This window comes from Molothrus aeneus, chromosome 5 (assembly GCF_037042795.1).
Source record: "Molothrus aeneus isolate 106 chromosome 5, BPBGC_Maene_1.0, whole genome shotgun sequence".
In the NCBI taxonomy this organism is placed as follows: domain Eukaryota; kingdom Metazoa; phylum Chordata; class Aves; order Passeriformes; family Icteridae; genus Molothrus; species Molothrus aeneus.
In genome coordinates, this window is record NC_089650.1 from 33,324,012 (window position 1) to 33,344,016 (window position 20,005).

Consider the following 20,005-nt stretch of genomic DNA (forward strand, 5'->3'; position numbering starts at 1 on the left):
GGGCACAGATGGACTTCCCATGTTTTTTCTCCAGCATTCTGGTAACTAATATATTCTCCCTGGATTTATACCTTCTCTGTCCTCAGTATGTCTGTATGTCTGTGTATAAGTACACACAAAATCCTGAAAAGCATTCCTATATATTATTCTTGTGAAGATGTGCTCTCTGGTTTCTCTCAGGCTTAGTGTATCACTCTTCAGTAGATGCAAATACAGCACTTGTACAGAGATCTTTAAGGTTACCATCTGTGTGCCCTTACCCAGGAGGGGCTGCATTTTCTTCCATGCTTCAGGTCAAAGGTGGATCCCTGGTTCATGATGACAACCAAAAAACCCCAATATTAAAAAAAAGAAAATATGATCCCATGGTCATGGCAGCATTAGTAGGAAAAGTCAGTAGGCAATGGGTGACATGCTCTCAGGGAAGAAAATGGTGTTGTGTCATTAGCAAAATTATAACACAGCTAATATCTGCTCCAACAAGTTCTTCTCTTAGTTTGCTCTGAGTTAGCAAATCCAAACTTGTTCAGTTACTGGCCATGACCATTATCACTGACATTTTATAATATTAATATTTTCTAACACTGACATTACTTTTTAACAGCTAGACAAATAAGATTTACAGGTAAATCACTGTGAATTGTCAATTCTAGTAATCAAACACTTCAGTTCTTCCTCTGTATACCTGATACTTAGCCTAGTGATACATCTTTAAATTCACTTGGAAAATCAAGGTGCTCTTCAAGAATTAGGATCTGTAGAAATGTTAATCCTGTTCACTCTTCATGTGAATTTCTGAAAGTTAAGAGCAGAGTGATCTTGTCTTCAGGTTAATACAAAGATAATTGACAGCAGGTGTAATTAAAACTGATTGAAGGAGAACATTACCCTGTCTCAAAAAATGAAAGGAAAGCACAGTAGTATAGCCAAAGGAGTATGAAGTACTATATTTTCACCTATCCATTAAATACACATAGAAATGTAAATGTGAACATTTATACATATATTTGTATGTGTATATTATCTGTTCATAAATTAAAGCATTTGTTACTTATTAAGTAAAGGTAGAGAATGAGAATCTCTAAAATCTGCTGTTCATGCAGATCATTGTATCCTATTGACCTGATAGCTGACTTATGTGACTAAAGCTAGGTGAGACAAACTGTTCTAACTCATGGGGTTGCTGATTTTGATATTAATTTAACTCACAAAGAAAATGTTCAAACGAGCCAAGTATTATTAAGACAACGGCAACCAGAGGTCACTAAGCTATTCATCTAGTTTGAAACTGGACTTGTAGCAGTACAGAACCATTTGGCATATGAGTTGTGACCTTTTCAAATAATAGAAGCAAGTGACTCCTGAAAGAACATGTAGCGAAGGAATCAGATGTGACCATAATGTACTGGAAGAGCAATCCAACACTTTTGTTTTGCTCTTACTAAGATTCATTAAGTGCTCATGTGAGCACTTAATAGCTAAATGAGTTTTATATTTGCATTTTTATTGGGGAAGATGACATTGAAAGGAAATTTCTATGTAACCCACAACTATTGTATTGAATTGTCTGCTTCTTACATCTATTGTGTTCAATCCATTTTATAGCAGAAGCAACCTGGCAACATTTCTCTCTCAGTACAGGCGAGTCTTGGAGTCTTCAGAAGAAGTGTAATATTTATGTGTAAGTATTGAATGCCTTGTTCAGAAGTTACAAAGGCACTCTTATATACAAGCTCACTTTCTTTTCGTTTTTTGCCATGGGTGACCCCACAGAATGGGTTTTTGCAAGCATTAGAGCACACACCCAACATACCATTTTTAAGATGTCAAGCAGATTGTATTTTTCATTCACCCATGAGTGTTCTGATGGTATCTTTGTGTACTTTCTCAGATGAGCTATTTCAGACTCTACCCATCTCTATTTATAAGGTGCCTCACACAGTTTTCATCTGATTCATTTGTACTCAGACTTGGTACTTGGAAGAAACAATACAACCCTCCTCTACCTCCACAAGTTTGCAGTGAGATAGATGGAAGAAGAAAGGATGAGCAAGCATGGCAAGAGAATTTTTCCTTGCATAAGTCTTGTCTCACTCCTGGGAACCAGCTTGTCCCACCACTCATTAGATAAAGCACTCCTGGGAAGCCGTCTGAGCTGCCTTTACTGTTCAGGTTCAGAGTCCAACCCTCTGATCCAGACAGTTCCTGCCTAAATCTCATGGATGCAGCTGTTCCATCATGCACGTTCTGAAATGCCTCTGCACAGACTATGTCTCCTTTCTGGAATGGCCTCATCCTGCGAGCACTTCTTCAAGAAATTTTCAAAGAGGAGAAACTCATGAGAACAGGATTTTAGAGAGCCCCAGGTGCAGTGACAGATGCTAGGCCAGCTGCAGCTCCTGCTCTGTCCTTCTCTCCATCTGGAGCATGTTTATTTTTAGAAGGTCATACTTCTCCCTTTTCCCTTCAAACACACAAAGATATCATTATGCAATTCAACTTAAATGCACAGTCCAGGGATAATCCACTCAAGATGTAGATAGCGTAGGTCCTGAGCTCTTGCAGTGTCATAGGCAGGAACTATTTTCTTTGTTGATGGTTTCAAAAGACTTCCAGATTCCTATGGAAACTTGTTGCCAGAGGTACTCCTCTACCACTCTTGTTGTAGAGCATGTCACATTCACACTAGCCAGCCTTCAGAGTCCATGGAAAGAAACAGAGAGAAAAATGTTTCATTAGGCATGTGATTACATCCCAGAAATGCCTATTTCTTTCCAAAAACTTAATGGTAACTGGAAGACAACTCTGATGTCCACCTTTCCATAAAGGTTCTGGTATCCAGAGGTCAAAGGAAATTTACCCAAGATTTTAAACAAATGTAGACATCTGCTATTGGAATTTACATCTGAAATTTCTATGTGCCAAAATAAGTCTTATTTTCACAGAGAAAAGCATTTAAGCCTTGCCATTTATAGTAAAAAACATTTTATTTCAAAACAGCTGATAAAATTTTTCTGTTTCATTTCTGGAAAAAATACAATTCTTTCCCTGCTTTTTAGCAAAGATCTGTTGTTTGGGTATTCCCATGAAAGATAGTTAAGAGAATGCATATTAGGTGTTCTGGCAAATTACAGAAAATACTAAATTTGCTGATTAAACCTACCGTTTCATCAAGAAAAATGAAAGTAAAAAGCACTCTTATCTGCATATTTGTGCATTTAATAGTGTGTGAATTTCTTTCTTTTTCTGATTGTTCATCAAATGATGAATTTTTCAAATTCATTATACTGCAATGGTTGTTGTCTCTGTCAGGAAAAAGAAGAATGAGTCAGAGAAGTCAGAATAACATCAAAGTCTAATCCTGGAAAATGAAGAGGATCTTGAGAAGCACTTCACCTTTAAGCTGTGCACAAATGATGGGTGAATTGCATGATGAATGCATTTAGAATAATCTAATATTAATGAAGATTCATGAATTAAGATTCTTTTACTGTTCACACTTTTTCAGAATAAAATATTGATACACAGAGTTTTCACTGGAACTCTACCTACATGGCTCAGGCTTTCAAACGTTCATTTCTTCTGAATTGTTCCATGTCATCTATGTTGTGAATAAAGGCTTTACTAATTCTTTTTCCTGCTGAATAGTGAATAAGTTTATGTCTTCACATATAGAGCCCTCAGTAGTCCCTTGGCAATAAGTTCTTCAGTGCAACATCTGTTAATTAGGGTCTGGTTGAGCTCTGGCATGTGATCCAAGACCCAGGCAGGACAAAGAGGTTCCTGCAAAGTGGGCAAGGCTTGCCATGCATCTCTGCAGAGCAACTTTCAATGTGCTGCTCTGTTAGCAGAGGAAATATCAGCACTTATGTCCTGGAGTCTTCCTGACTGCTAGATGAATTCTCCTCTACACTTAATAGGACACAAAGTCCAGATAAAATGTTCTTAGTGTATGAGACTTCCATTACTGTTCTTGTTTGCTGATACTCTGTGGAGAGGTGGGTCATTAGTTTTTCCCTCACCTTGTCCAAAAAACCAATGTCCTGTTTTCAGGAAACTTGTGGGAATGCAATTTCTCCACCATCTGTTTTGCTGTCAGATTTAGAATTGGAAATCAGTAAGTGCCCAGGATGGGAGAGGGGCTGGTTTGATTTGGTTTTATTTTTTTTAAGTGAGAGAGTGGGAGTTTGGAAACTGTGTACCACCTTGTTTGTATGCATATAAATTGCATTTAAATGATGATATATAAGCATATACTTTACATAAAATGCATGGGTTGCCTCCAAAGCCACACTCTTTAGGTTGTCAAGCTAAAACTGAAAGCTGAGAAGCAGTGCAGGCATCAGATGCAGGGGTTTGTGTGAAATTCTCTGTCTCTCCAGAGCATGGGCACCTGAGCCAGGGCTATTACTGCAGACCTGAACCCAACCACAGCTGAAGTTGTACACTCCATTTCCTGAGAGAGCTGAGCAGGATTTCTCTCTCATGCTGCAGCAATGAGGCCTGTCATCTCATACCAATAGGCTAAGAGTTGAGGTCTGGGTCTGTCTCACAGATGGAGTTCAAATCTGTCACTTTTCTTCCGTGGGTAGCTGATAAATGCCAAAGATCAAGCTGCATTTGTGTGGGCAGATAGGGCAGAATGGGGGAGAGGCATCACCACTCCTTCTGTGGTGCTCCCTCTGTGGTGCTCCTTCTGCGGTGGTGTGGTTTTTCAGATGGAAATGAAGCTTTTCTAGTTTCTGGATGCTGTCAGCATCCTTTTCCATCCTTGGAAAGGATGCTGACAGCCTGCAGCACGATTCTTCAGCCAAGGAGAAGACCTATGATCTGTTTTTCCTCTCCTGGAAATATCTGCTTTTGAGAAGTTTGGAAGCTCCATCTTACAGAGCATTTGCTTTCCAAAATTAACCAAGGTACATGGGAAATCAAAAAATACTTTGAAAGATGCGTCGTTAAAGACCACTTGAAGGTAAGGAATTTATCAGGGTGAGTATCCTTCTGTCCTGGCTTCTGTTTGACCAGGAAGGGCTTCCAGAAGAAACCTCTGAAAAATACACTTGCCCCAACCAACTCAAGCACAGCCAGCTAACGTGGCTGCATGCCTCCTCCCATAGCCTCTTGTAATCAAAGAATCACTTAGGTTGGAAAAGACCTCTGAGATCATCAAGTACAACCCTCAATCCAGCACTACCAAGTCCACCATCAAATCATGTCCCTAAGTGCCACATCTTCACATCTCTTAAAGACATTCAGGGATGGCTACTCAAGAACTTTCCTGGGCAGCTCTTTTGCTTTTCCTGGGAAGGGTGACCCTCTAAGAGACAGACACTCCTGCTGTCTGGTGCCAGTGGGTCCTCTGGTCCTGACAGTGCCCTGCTGTGGGGTTCAGCCCTGTAACCGGTTCCCTCTTATTACTGCCTGCTTGAGCAAAGTTCCTGTCTCAGTCCCTCTCATGCTAGGTGTTAGGATTTGGGGACTATGTCCCCAGTGGGCTGGAATAGCTTGTCTACAGCCACTTAGTACCCAAATAGGTTCTCTTAAATTAGATGGTGCAAGAAATTTCCTTCATGACTAAACCACCAAAGCTTCCTGTTGTCATCTGTCCTTTGGCAAATTGTACAGTGCCAGTGATATTACAGCAAATAAAATGTGGTTTTCATAATTGCTTCTTCGACCTGGCATCAGTAGAACTAAATTTTAAAAAAGTAATTGTCTTGGAAAATTAAATAACTTACAAGGAAAAGTACACAAAATTGGCAGTGTTATTTTTTCCCTGTGCAATCACATTGGCTCATTTCTTTAAAGTGTTCTAAGTATTTTTCAGTGTGTCTTAAGAGTGCATTAAATGCTACAGTTCACAGGAGGTAAACAGCACAATTTGTGGGTCCTTCCTCTAATGTTTGGAGATATTTTTTTTCCATTTCCTAACTTATTTGAATTTATACTTATTACCTTGAAAATGTAATTATGTTGCCTCTAAAAAAGAATTTTATCTAGTCCTTGAAAGCTTTCAGAAGACAGAATTTCTGAGGTCTGCATAAGGGTGCTGACAAAGCATTTGTTGGTACTCCATGCTTGGTTCAATTTTCTTGAAAACTCTGGAATTTCTTACCTAAGTGAAGGGCTTGTGCAATCTGAAAAACACCATGATGTTTTTCTCTCCTTCCTTTTGCTCTTTGATTCTTGATTTACCAAGGAGGTAATAACATTTATTCTGCTGCTTTCAATCTAGCTGGAGGGATTAGGTCCTGCTAATACTTCCTGTTAATATTTTCTCATAAGAAGTCTCCTCTTAGGAGATTTCACCTCTACATCCCAACTCATAGGAGATTTTGAGCTCAAGAGACATAGCTGCCTCAAACTTGTGATTGTAGGACCAAAAAATATTATATGGTGGATGTAGACAAACCAGAGATGCAGAAAAACTGAAAAACAATTAAAAAAACTCTCCTTCCCTCCCCCAGAATATCCCATCAGCTAATATGTTCACAGAATATATCAAACCATAGGAAAGAACTATGTGCATGGTCAAAACAGGTTCACCAGAAGGAAGAATTTGTTTCTTAGAATTTGTTTCAGTAGATTTATCTCTAATTTGGGAAGGGTTTTGCAATTAGATGATGATTTGGGGTTTTTTGTTTTTTTTTTTTTTTTAATAATGTGATTCTTCCTCATCAGTGAAGTTAATCATGAAGATCTCTTTGGTCTAACAGGGTATAATTCAAGTGTTATGATTACTAAAAGATGTCAGAAACCTAAATTTTCAATAGTAAGCTTTAGGTATAGCTGTAAAACAAGCATGATAATAGGAAGATATATGCAGTGCTGCATCATGTGTTGTTAAATATGATATTAAGTTCAGATGTATTGCAGGTACACAAAGTGTATTCAGAACCCACGTGTGACCCATGCCTTGCTTTAGAAATATTACTTCTAGGCCTGGCAACTTTATTGAACTTAGAGACAAATCAGTATTTGTGGAGGTTTCCCAGGCTCCCCAATTTCTAGCACACCTTAATTTGGTTTTTGGGAAATTCAGTCTTCTTCTTGGTTGGGACCTGGTTTCAGCAGGCCAAGGTCAGATTTCCATTTCTCTGTAGGATGCCATAGAGAGGCTGCAATTCAGTGAGTGGGGCACTGGTGCACTTTCCTTCCTTGCTGATCTAGGGCATGAGATGCTTCCCCAAACCTCTTTCTCCACTCAGTCTCCCATGACCCTGCTCAAGCAGCAGTGTGCTCTGCACAAATTGCTCTGACATCTTGCTGAGAAGAGGAAAAGGAGGCAGAAAAAAACCCTACTGCAGAGCAGAGCCCAGGTCAGGAAGCTGAAACAGAAACACAGCTGGGCAAGTTAGCTCAGAGCTTGGTCAAACAGGAACAGGGTGATTATGTAAAGACTGACATAGAAATCTGGGGTAATTGAGGGTAAACAGTGCTAGTGCCTCTTGATTTGGTTTGCTGTGGCATAAGCCTTCATAGGCACTGATGTATCAGTGAGGAGCTTGCAATGCCCTTTGGTCTTCATGCATAAAAAAAGAATAACTTTTTGTTAGGAAAAGTTTTTTGTGTGAGTCAGGCAGGAGGACAAACAGAACTTGAGGTCAGAGTGTTATTTTTCACACAACTTCAGTGGCCTAATGATAGTTTATTGTCCCCATTGTCAGCAGAAGCTCGTTGAACAAAAGCCTTGAAGAAAGCCATAAATCATCTCCAATTTCACTGTCTTCATTTGTGTGCATAATTTATTTTGTGCTTGGAGGCACAGCTGTCTTGCAGAATAGTTTGGTGGCTATAGTATCAAGTGATGAGAAGCAGGATGAATGAGAGGAAGAAAATGGAAGGTACTTAGCAGCCATTCCAAAGACTAGAGCTAAAAGAGAAACACTTGAAGGTGCTTGATGTTCCTCAGAAAAAAGAAATATTCATGGGCCATCCACCTGTTACAACACAATGATAGAAGTTTGATATTGCCTAATACTTTAAGCCCTCTTTCCAAACCATCTGTGGTGGTTTGACCGGAAGTATGTTTTCTGGGATGCTGTGGTTAGGCCAATGGGTGCTCAGATTTTAATATTGGCACCTAATGTGGCCATTGGACATTGGTTCCGCCTCTGATAATACGGGGTTAAACGCAGGGCTCTGCCCTGGGAGGCTCTCTTGGGTTCCGGTCAGGGAAAGGTTCAGAGCTCCCCTGCCCGGCTGCGGGCTGGGCGGGGCAGGGGCAGCCATGCAGCCGGGTGAGGTAGGCCGGGCCCTGGACAGAAGGGAGGGGAAGGCCCCTGCAGGATGGAGGGTGGAGGAGCACTGAGAGGCATCGGGCAGCCACCCCCTGCCCCAGGAGAGACAGAGAGAGAGCCTGTGCCTGTGCTGGTGCCACCTTGAAACTGAATAGTGGCCGGCCGAGAAGGAGAAGGGGGGGGTGGCAAGAAGGTGCCTGGCTGGGCAGCCATGAGAGCTCTGGACAGACAGAGCCTCAGATTTTTAACCCTTTTCTTGGATGATGGGAACCTTACAAATGCTAATCCTCCTGGAGCTGAATGAGAAGAGAGATAGAGATGAGATAAGAGGAAATGGGCCACAAGAGAAATAGAGAAGAACTCAGGTGGAAGAGATGATGGAGTAGCTTATGCTGGACTCTTTTTGTACAGCCATGGACAGAGCCATGTTTCCTTGTGATACAGGGACTTCATTCTAGGGGGAGGCAATGCCTCAGGACCAAGAGGGTTCGGTGTGGGTACCCCTCGGCCCCAGGGGGTGAAAAATATGGGGGGTCAGATGTCCCACAGTTGAGACTGTGCCTTTTTGGAGTGGGATGAAGCATCCTTAAAAGTCGACCCTAGAAGCAGCCCTGGTCCGTGTTCAGTGGTGAGAGCACTGGACATGAAAGGAAGAGGTCACCATTGGCACAAGAAGGACTCCTTCTCCTCTTGATGAACTGAGAATTAAGTATTCTCAAGGGTGGTGCCGGACCGAGAGTCGATGATTTGGAGGATGTATTGGGAAGTTGGTGGGGCGGAGGAGGAGATGTATTTGTGAAGTTTTCATTTTCCTCGTGTGTTACCTTTTTTTCCTCTCCCTTGTAGTTTAGTTAATAATTTTTTCTTTTCCTAAGTGGGAGCCTGCTTTGCTTATTCCTGGTCACATCTCACAGCAGAAACCAGGGAGAGGGTATTCTCATGGAGGCCCTGGCATTGTGTCAGTAGCAAACCATGACATTTGTGCTAATGTGGTGTAGTGGTATCATGCAAGATTCCCATTCTTGCGACCCAGGTTTGATTCCCAGCTGGTGCACCAAAAGTGTCATGGTTTGACTCTCGGTCCGGCACCACCCTTCAGAATACTCAATCCTCAGTTCATCAAGAGGAGAAGGAGTCCTTCTTGTGCCAATGGTGACCTCTTCCTTTCATGTCCAGCGCTCTCACCACTGAACATGGACCAGAGCTGCTTCTAGGGTCGACTTTTAAGGATGCTTTGTCCCACTCCAAAAAGGCACAGTCTCAACTTTGGGACATCTGACCCCCCATATTTTTCACCCCCTGGGGGCAAGGGGTACACACACCAAACCCTCTTGGTCCTGAGGCATTGCCTCCCCCTAGAATGCAGTCCCTGTATCACAAGGAAACATGGCTCTGTCCATGGCTACACAAAAAGGGTCCAGCATAAGCTACTCCATCATCTCTTCCACCTGAGTTCTTCTCTATTTCTCTTGTGGCCCATTTCCTCTTATCTCATCTCTATCTCTCTTCTCATTCAGCTCCAGGAGGATTAGCATTTGTAAGGTTCCCATCATCCAAGAAAAGGGTTAAAAATCTGAGGCTCTGTCTGTCCAGAGCTCTCATGGCTGCCCAGCCAGGCACCTTCTTGCCGCCCCCCCCTTCTCCTTCTCGGCCGGCCACTATTCAGTTTCAAGGTGGCACAAGCACAGGCACAGGCTCTCTCTCTGTCTCTCCTGGGGCAGGGGGTGGCTGCCCGATGCCTCTCAGTGCTCCTCCACCCTCCATCCTGCAGGGGCCTTCCCCTCCCTTCTGTCCAGGGCCCGGCCTACCTCACCCGGCCCCATGGCTGCCCCTGCCCGGCCCAGCCCGCAGCCGGGCAGGGGAGCTCTGAACCTTTCCCTGACCGGAACCCAAGAGAGCCTCCCAGGGGAGAGCCCTGCTTTAACCCTGTGTTATCAGAGGCGGAACCAATGTCCCAATGGCCACATTAGGTGCCAATATTAAAATCTGAGCACCCATTGGCCTAACCACAGCATCCCAGAAAACATATTTCCTGTCAAACCACCACACCGTCTTACAGGTTAATTAATTCACATGTCTTTCTTGGGCAAGATTATGTCTTTAATGTATCTTAAATGAGTAGAAATTTTGATTTTCATCTCTTGATGTTGACAGAAATCCCACTTGCTCATAAAAGCAACTCTTCCTGTCTGTGCAAGTCCCAACTCTTGCTCATAAGAAGTACTTGTAGAGTAAGGAGATTTCTCTCTCTCTTATGCCAAAATCTTAGGGAGAAAGTCTAGGGAAGATATTCCCTTCCTCTCAAAGAGAATTTATAGGAAAATAATAAGAATTAAATCAGCTTTCCTTTAAATGGAACTCTCAAGCTCTGACTGTTCTTGCATGCTGAGATAGGGAGCTCTTTGCTGACTGTATGTTGAGCTGAGGGAGATGAGCATGAGAGCAGAAAAGGCACAGAAAGAAGAGTGCCTAAATTTCTTTGCAACATATAGGGGCCCTATGCCCCTACACTGCACTGTAAAACTGAGGAGATATCTCACCTTAATATTATTCCTGTCAGATTTATTGGCATATGCAATAAAGAACATAACATCCTTCTGTGTATTTCTGTGGAAAAGTACCCCACATTCTAGGAAGTGACTCTCTGGACAGATGGATTTTTAAGACTCCAGACCTGTAGTACAAGATTGCTCAATTGCACTCACCATCATGCTAACTTTTATAAAAGGCAAGGCACCTCCTAAAATGTACTTCAGTTTCATTTTAATATTTTTCCATGTTAATTTCAATATGTAAGACTAGTTTATGCTCATTTTGCCACTCAGGGGCCATCTGTTTTTAATTTAATCCTAGAAATTAGGCACAAAAGCTAAATTAGACACAGTTGGTAACGTAATTCTTGGTTAATTGTTAAGTAGACATAAATGCCCAGAAATGAAAGACTTTCAGTATAATAGTTATCTAAGCTGTGAAAGCCCAAGTTAAATCTTAACTAAATGCAACTTTTTCTCACAATGGTTTGAACATGAAACATAGAAAGAAATCAGGATTTAACACACAGCAGGTTTATACACTAAACAAAGGTGTTTTCATTTAACTTATGTTGAAAATTATAAGCTTCATTGGAAAAATAACTAAATTCAATGAGAACAGCATTCTAAAGTCTCTCATTGCTCTTTAATTTTAAAATTTGAAGTATCAATGTAAATTGATTTAGTATTACTTTACTTACAAGATAAATTTAATTTCTATATCCACATTACTTGAGATTGTCACCCAAGTGAACAATGAGGGGAAAATTCCTTAGGAAAATTGAAAATCCTGAAGGATTTTGTGTGTGTGTGTGTGTGTGTGTGTGTGTGTGTGTGTGTGTATGTGTAAGAAAGTAATATAGACCCTTTCCCATCTCTTATTAGAAAATAAGTTTCATAAACTTTATGACCAGTAAAAACAACTTATGCCAATAAAAGCAATGAAACTGTAGTTTTGTGGGGAGAAATAGAGATGGACATATACTATGTGGTTGGTTTAAGTGGAGCAAATCATATTTATATAAATGTAAATGTGGCAGCAAATGGAAAAGATAAGTTTAGCTTGAAGAATAACTATTTCTGTATTACTGACTTTAAAATATTTCAGTAAGTTACATAAATTAAATTTTCAATATATTATTAATTTCCTTAGTTCTAAATTTTTCGACATGAAGGTTACTGAAGTAACTAAGAAATACAGTAAGCTTTGTTTTTACCAAAGGAGCAAGTGTAGAATTTTGATGACTTTTGAAAAGTTTTCCTGAAACTCTTCGCTATTTTTGATTTACTGTAAGTTGGTTTCCCTGGAGTAGTATTACAGAAAAAGCCTGTGAAGTAAACATGACAGCTTTCAAAATACAGAATTGTCTGCAAACGACAGAACAATTTTTCACCCTGCTTTAAAATTGTTTTTTCAAGGTGACAATTTAAGTTTTGTACTTCTCTATTCTTAAAGGAAATAAAAATGTAGCATTCTGTTTGAGTGGTACATGCATAAATGTTCACATTAGCTAAAGTTCTTCAAGAGGCATTACTGTTTTGCAGGGGAAAGGAAAAAAAAAAGAAAATCCTGCCAACACAGCAGTGGAGGAAATACTTCAAAGGTATTGTGCATTTACAAATAATATCCACCAGATGGCACAAAGAAACAAATTTAAGTGAACCTTGTCATGGACCGTTTTGTGATCAAACGGAATGGGGCCGGGGAGAAGCAAAAGGAAAATTTAAGGTACAGAATGTTCAGAGCTCATAGATATGAGGAATAATTATCGTACCAAAAAATTGATGAAGACAGCATTAACCATTTATTCACTTGTGAAAGGAGAAGAAAATCCTCAAAAGCCTTTTTGATTGGTGGTGGTTTTGAGATAGAATTTCAGGTAGTCTCTATTTATTAAATGTGTATACACCAATCCACATTTAATCGAAAAGAGTCCAGATTTCAATAAGAGAAATGGAATCGCTCCTCTGGAGATAAAATATTAACACCAGATATCACAGAAAAATATAAAATACATATAAGAACTCTTTTGACAGGTCTTGCAGCTGCACTTTAAATATTAAGGCAACTAACCTTTGCCCTTAAATCGTGCTTGAAACACTGGATGCTTAGAGATCATCTCCCCATCTGTCGAGGGATTCTCAACATCGTGGGTTTCATTTGTCTGTTTGAATTGCTCAGAGATATTTGGTCCTTCAATGCAAAAAAATTAAGACAGTCTCTGACTTTACCTATATCAGAATAATTATTATTCATTAGTATTTATTTAATTCTTTCATTCATTATCACTGGGCATATAGTTCTCTACCACAGTAAAATCTTTAATGGGTGAAATCCTTCATGTTTGTGGATTGTGTAAATTTTGCAGATGTGCTTATCAAGCAAAAAGGACATAATAGCAAAATTTTGTATACATCTCAGTCTCCTTCAGTGAAAAATAGATTTTTTTTTTCTTCTCTTACATAACAAGCTTCTGCTGGTACATGGAGTGAGGGGAAAGGGATTTGAAACATCACTGAATAACATGGAGAATTATTTAAAAGCAAAGAAAGAGTAGATACATATGCACAGACATACACAATTTCTTCTGGAGAGTTTCCTGGGTTGCTTATTAGTCTTCAAATGTCATGACACATGCTGTTTTCATGGATGTGTCAAACTATCAGCTGGAGGTGGCTGGAGCCGCAGTTGCTGCTTCAAAAGTATTGTTCCCCTCTGATTGCCCTAATTATACAAGGAAAGGGTCGGGCTGCAGCAACTTCATTTGCACTTGTGGTGCCATCTCCCCCCTGCAAACAGAGATGGAGCCCAGCTGTGTCAGGGGATCACAATCCAGCTCCCCGATGCCAGCCAGACGTAATAGGCACCTCAGCAGTGCTGCCAGCTGGGCTCATTTAAACCCCATGATTCCTTCCAAACTTAAGAACACTCATTTCAAATAGTCTTTTATAAACTCTTTTGAGTTCTGCTATTTTATGATCAAAGCACAGTTGGTAGCACTGTGAGCCCTTCCCAAACACTGAGCAGTTCTCAAATCCCACATTTTTACCTTATTTGCTCTGTAGTGCCCTGGTATCAGTAAAAGACAACAGGGCTATTTGTGGAGTTAAGGCAATGCTCAGACTCTTAGATACCACCAGTTAAATACAAGATAGTATGACCTAGAATTCAATCAGTAAAAATATCTGATTTGTGTGTTGTATTAGAAAGTTATATCACACAGCCTTACCTTAGGAGAGAGTTGGGGAACCAAACAGTTGTTTCTTCAGTTGAAATTTGGAATTACAAACTTACATGGTTAGCAGGTACAAAATGTACTTGTCAATCAATCATAAATCTGAATTTTTAGGTATTTCTCTTGTCCCTGGATTCATGGCACAGACTATTCCACTCCATCTGGCAGCTGAAAAACAAACAGAAAAGATCATTCATTTGTTGGAAACCAGCTGAGTATTGTAATTAGTCTTGGCACTTGCAAATGTTGCATGCATTTTGTCAGTTCTAGTTTAGTGAATAGAACTTCCTTGGCAATTTTGAACTATCTTAATCACAGAGCACATACACAGACATATGCACATATGCATATGTGCAGAGTTTATATATTCCTATACAGTTGAGATTAACTGACTTTAGGATTGTTTGCAAGATTTCTATTTCAGAAATGCTAACTTTTGGCAGGAAGTCTCATGCAAACATTATCACTTGGTTTGTAGGAGAATGAAATGGGAGCAGAAATCCTTCCTGGTTTTCATCCTGTAAAACAACTTGCACATTAGTGCTGATAAGTCAGCATAGCAATTCATCTCTTTTTCTAACAAGTCTCTTTGTCATCCTTCTGGTGACTCAATATGTGTTGGAAATCTTCAGAGACTGACAGTAATTTTCTTTAAAGCAGGGGACCATCTTTTTTGAACAATTTGGAGCTGCCATTTCTACCTTGTCTTTATCTGGCTGCTCTGTTGGAGAAAATATCTGAGCATTACAAAGGACTATATTGGATGTACAGAGAGCATCCCTGAAGTATTCTTAAATTATGTGTGTCTGTACTGGTTCCAATGTGTCTTCAGAAAACAGTGTACATGATTCAGGACAATGGCCAGAGGCTACCATTATTTCAAATATCACAAATGAAGATAGGGATGTATTACTTCATAATTTTGAAGTAATAGAAAAAAGAAGTCAAAGAATAAAATGTACAGTCATTCCAATTACCTGGAAAGAAAACCACAAATAGACTATATTATTTAAGTATTCATGCATTTATATTTTTTAAGATTTCTTATATTTTAGTGGAGAGAAACTAAGATACACCAGTATGAGTGTAATAAGAGTGGTAAAATAATGCTCAGCATTACTGGAAAAATCATGACATATTTTTCCAGTAATTTGAGAGCTCCTCAAGCCAAAGTCATAACATTTCAGATATTTTGTAATGGTGTGAGAAAATTGAGCAGTTACTTCACTGTTTTGAGGACAGCATGGACTGATGCAATTTCCATCATCTGCTGACTATGAGTCGCTTAGCAATTCTGAAACTGTAATCCCCAAAATAAATTAAGGACGTTAACTACATACAAGAGGACAAGTCTGTTCTTAACAATATGAACCATCAAGCACAATTTAGAGATGGGGCTTAAAATTATCCTGCATAAATCTGAATTTATCTGTCCTCCCTTTTAACAGCAGATGGTTCAGAGTCCCCATTTCTCATTCATGAGCTTTTTCACTCTCTCAGTCTCACCCCATTTCCTCAATTCAGGAACTTTGTTTCTGAGGATTAGCAATACACTGGAGATAACACATTCATGGCTGGGGGAGATGATCATTATGGGGAAGAAAAGGAGAATTTGGGTGGCAAGTCCTTTGACTGGAATTCTGTGACTTATTATTTTCACTTATCTGACTATAAGCCACAGAATACGTTTCCAGAAAGGACTTTACAATTTGCATTAATGTTATATGCTTAAGGGACCTATTGCCATTCTGGACTGCATCTAACTGAAGACATAAAATATCTGTAATGACTTTTGCGTATCATCAAAGTATGAAGACATAAAGTTTCTGCATAGATTTTTACCTAAGTGGCTGCAAAATATTTTAGCTGGAAACTAAATGTTATTCTGAACAGCCAGAAGTCTCAACTCTAGCTCATAAACCTGAAATATTTTCAATGGCTGTATAGTAACAGGCCTTAGTCAGAGCTCTGTGCTTCTGAAAGAAGTATCATTTATAATTAGAGCTTTCAGTGTCCCCTGGCATTATTAAAATACAGCTTTCTTTTTGCACGTCTCTGAGTGACTTTTCAGGTAGATATTAAAGATCTTCCTTTCATGTGGAATGCCTAAGAGATGGAGATCTCCAGCTCAGGAGATGTGTATTTTTTTCCCCTTCAGCCACTGTCCTTCTGAATAACCTTCAAATATCTGTGAAGAAACTGAACAAATGCCAGATGACCTTCTTCATGAAGTTTTTTGAGATCAGTTAAAAGTTCCACATATTACTGTCATTGATTCAGATTTAAAAGGTTGGACATTTGGTATATGAAACTGCAGGTTTTGTAACCACAGCTACAAATAAGGAATCATCAATGACCCAGATGGGGTTGTGGGGCCCTGTGAGACTTTGAAGGAAACTTGAAACACAGAGTTGGCAGAAATATTTAGAAGACAGGCAAGTGCTGTAAAAAGGCAGATCTCCTCTGCAAGGTGATCTGTAGAGCAAGGAGGTTTAGTGCAAAGACAGGTGTGATTTAATTTGGCCGAGCACCAACACATAACCCTCAGTGCTCAGGAGTAGCTCAGCTTTAACAAGCAGGGGGCCTCTGTTCCCAAACTGGCAACTCAGGCTGATCTTACTGGGTAGTCAGCTCAGGATAGGGATAGGGCTGTCATATCAAAACTCCTGCTCCCATCATTTCTCATCTCCATCATGCAGAAATATACATTCACTAAGTAGGCCAAGGCAGCTAAACATTTTCCCTGTCCTTAACAGATGATTTTAGAATACGTCCTTCTTTTTCTGTTATGTAAGTATTTCTTGGGGTGTTTTGTATATACTACCCCAAGCCAAACAAGCAGTTACACAATCTGTTGGAAGGAAAAAAAAAAAACCAATCTTGTATGAATTTATTTATTACTCTCTTACAGTTCATTTCCAGAATATGAGAGCATAAAGGTGATGTAAAAGGACACTTCTCAAATTACGCTGAGAGGATTTTGTTAACAGCAACCAACCAAACTGAAGAGATAAAAACAAATACTCAGTGATGTCTACCTGATGATATTCTGCTTCTACTAGCATATGAAATGAGAGGTGGAAGGAATTAACCTAGAAGAGGAGGAATGACAGCAGATGAGAAATGAAGCAAAGCTACAAGTACTCAGGCTTAGCTAGCAGCATACGTTGGCTGAGAATTAAAAAGGAACGTGGGCATTTCAGAAAGCTTGGCAATATAAAATCTGAAGCTTTGTCACCCATCTCTTTAGGGAGTGGGGTTCAAAATGTGGGAGTAAGTGCTCAGATATCTTACATGCTATATAAGAGAAATTAAGTTCCTGAATTGTAATATCCAACAGGAAGCCCCAGGTAAGTATAAAATCCTCAATGTGGACCAAGATATTTGTGTAAGATTCAGTATCTCTGTGGAGCTGGAATGCAGAAATAGGCTTAGGAAGCCAGAGCCTATTTCTGTTAAACTGTCTGTGATAATAAAGGGATTTTGTCTATGTCTGTACTACTTAGTAAAACAGCTAAGAACAGCCATTTGACCAGAAGAGCATGAGGCGTGTCACAACATACTTTTTTTTTGTTAACCTCTTTTATAATATTTTTTTCCAAACTAAAAAATTTCGATTTTAACTATTGGAAAACACATCTGGATTATTTTAGACTTGAATATGAGGAATCTCAGCTTCATCAAAAGGTGACAGGGACATTAAGCTAGCATATAATGGGTATAGATAGATTAAGGCCAAATGCATACCAGACCCATTCCATTTATTATTGCACACACATCTAAAATACTTGGCAAGGGAAGAGGAGATCTGTTTTTGGGAAATACTCAGCAAGCAGGGATTTAAACTCTGTTCAAAACTCAACCAGGGGTTGATAGCTAAAATGCAGTCAGGCTTTCTTGTGTTTGGTGCTTGATGCTGCATAAAAAGCAGTGTAAAATCTATAGTTACAGAGAGTCAAAAGGAGATCAAACTCACCAGCCAGAACACCCAACTGGAAGGTGACTACCCCACTCTAAGCACTGTCAAGATTTTTAATTTAGACTTTTCTTGGTGAAAAATGTAGAAATTAATGCTTCAGGAGCTAGGACCTCAGATTTCCCCATTGTTCCAGATACATTTCAATTCATTTTTGCACATCTGCCTTTGTAAGAGCACCCTACTCCTGAAGGGTGTAATCCATTTTATGTCTCACTGGATTCTGTCATTCCTTTTACTTCCCCTCTCAGAAAGTATAGCAAGAGTAGGTAGTTAATACAGTACAGAGCATTTTCAGGAATAAATATGTGATCACAAGGAATCCAAACATATGGAATGTGTGGAATTTCTCTTAACAGCCCAATTCTCCATTTAGTGTTCAGTCCAAATTTCACTAATCTTTATAGAAAATATTTCCATTGATTTCTCTTGGCAGGATTCAACCCAGCTCACTTGAAAGAGCAAAAAATTCTGCTCTCATACTCTGCATTCTAGAGACTGCCTGTTTTAGTTGTTGTTTCTCATGAGTTTAGGTCAGTCACATCAGCTCCTGCATTTAAATGAAAGTTTAAGACATTTGATAAAATCCTGTTTTCATAATTTATGTGGGCTTCACTCTTCTCAAAATAATTGTTTAATATAGTTAGTTCTGTTTTATCTGTCACTGATATTTTTATCTGTTTTGTTTTACAGTCTTTTATGATGAAAATAGTTTTGTAAATGAAGATTGAGTGCTCAATATTTTTCACTAAATAAGATTTGGCCTTCAAAAGAGGTATAATATAAATATAAATATAAATATAAATATAAATATAAATATAAATATAAATATAAATATAAATATAAATATTTAAATATTTAAATATAAATTATTAAATCTAAATATAAATACAAATACAAACAATAATGGTAGTATAACGTATCCATTTGAATTTAGTAGATCCAGTAACTGTTATTCTTTTCTGGTGCTTTGTACACATAAAATGAATTTCGGGTTCATCAGATATATATAGGCAAACATTTAGTTCTAAAATGTTGGTATTCCTCCCAAAAGGAAGAATGTTTAAGTGTTAAGGGAAAACTCACTTTTCAAGGAGCTTCTTTTTTAAAATTATTTTGTGTTTCTTTTTTAATTACTTCTGTTGCTGCTGTTACTGATCAGCTTGTTTTGCACCATGCTAAACAGCACAGCTGGAGAATTTGCTCACTGCTTGAAAATATCATGTGAGCATAGAGTGGGCACCGGTGGGACCGCAATGGATATTACTGCAAAGAGATTTCAAAGGTATTATAAGAAGGCAACAATTTTTTTGGCATTAGGGAATGCTTGAGGAAGTGAAGAAAGGAAAAAAACCAATGTGGGAAGATTAGAGACGGAAAAATGTATCTGCAGAATAAGAGCAAGAAAGGGAAGGTGTTTGTTTATGTCTGGACAGTCAACTTAGCAAATGTAGCTCAATGGCTGTGGAATCCTATACTAAAGGTGGAAAGTTTCCATAATGACCAGAAAAAAAATGTAGGAATGGATTGTAAAACAGACATTTGAATTTATCCCTGTTGTAAACTGTTATAAAACCCACAGCAGAATTAAATTTCCTGCTGTTGTAGAAATAACCTGTGTTTGCAATGTGCTCCCGGGCAATGACTTGTGAGGCTGTGGGCACTAGGCCTGTCTGGAGCTAGGAGTGACTCAGTCTTAAGGCAGCAGCACAATGTGCCCAGAGAAAACAGAAATATAGTACTTCACTTAGCTTCTTTTAGACCTGTACAGATATTTTTTCTATATTTCTACTGGATCTAAGAGCTAGCGTTACTTTATAGCTCCTGCCTACTGTTGCAGTCCCTCTTTCTTGACAGAAGTGTACTGACAGCTGTACAAAGTGAGTTTTTGCTATATCTAAGTGTTTGGGGCATAAGGAAAAGTACTAAAAAATAACATGAAGCAAAACTGAGGGGAAGTCTAGGGAAATGACTGTGGTTTTTTTGGTACAGGAAACATCAGTGGGACTGCCTCTAATTCAC